Genomic DNA, 389 nt, shown 5'->3' on the forward strand with positions numbered 1-389 from the left:
GACTGACGGCGCAGTGACACGGACAGCGCAGGAGCTCCTGCCTCAAGCCAGGCACAGCGAAGGGCCAGCAGCTGGGACCCTTTTCCAGGGATGACAGATACTTCCACTTCCAGAAGCTAAGAGGTCAAACAACCAGTTACTCTGGATAGTTCGGGGAGGGGAAGAAAGATCGGCCTATCCTGCGGCACAGGCGCCACCAGCCCGATGGGGACAGAGCACGCACTTAACCTCCCATGAGGAAGGGCCAGTTGATGGCTTCCCGAATCAAAACTTCTGCATTTCATACACCGTTCCCTGCGCCTCACACTGTCACAAGAGTGGTTCCCATGGAGGAAGGGCAGGGCTGCGGTTGAGCCCTGCGCTCTGCTTAGGCACTGTGGCCTCCCTCC

Source organism: Buceros rhinoceros, unplaced genomic scaffold (genome assembly GCF_000710305.1).
Source record: "Buceros rhinoceros silvestris isolate BGI_N320 unplaced genomic scaffold, ASM71030v1 scaffold10171, whole genome shotgun sequence".
Taxonomy (NCBI): domain Eukaryota; kingdom Metazoa; phylum Chordata; class Aves; order Bucerotiformes; family Bucerotidae; genus Buceros; species Buceros rhinoceros.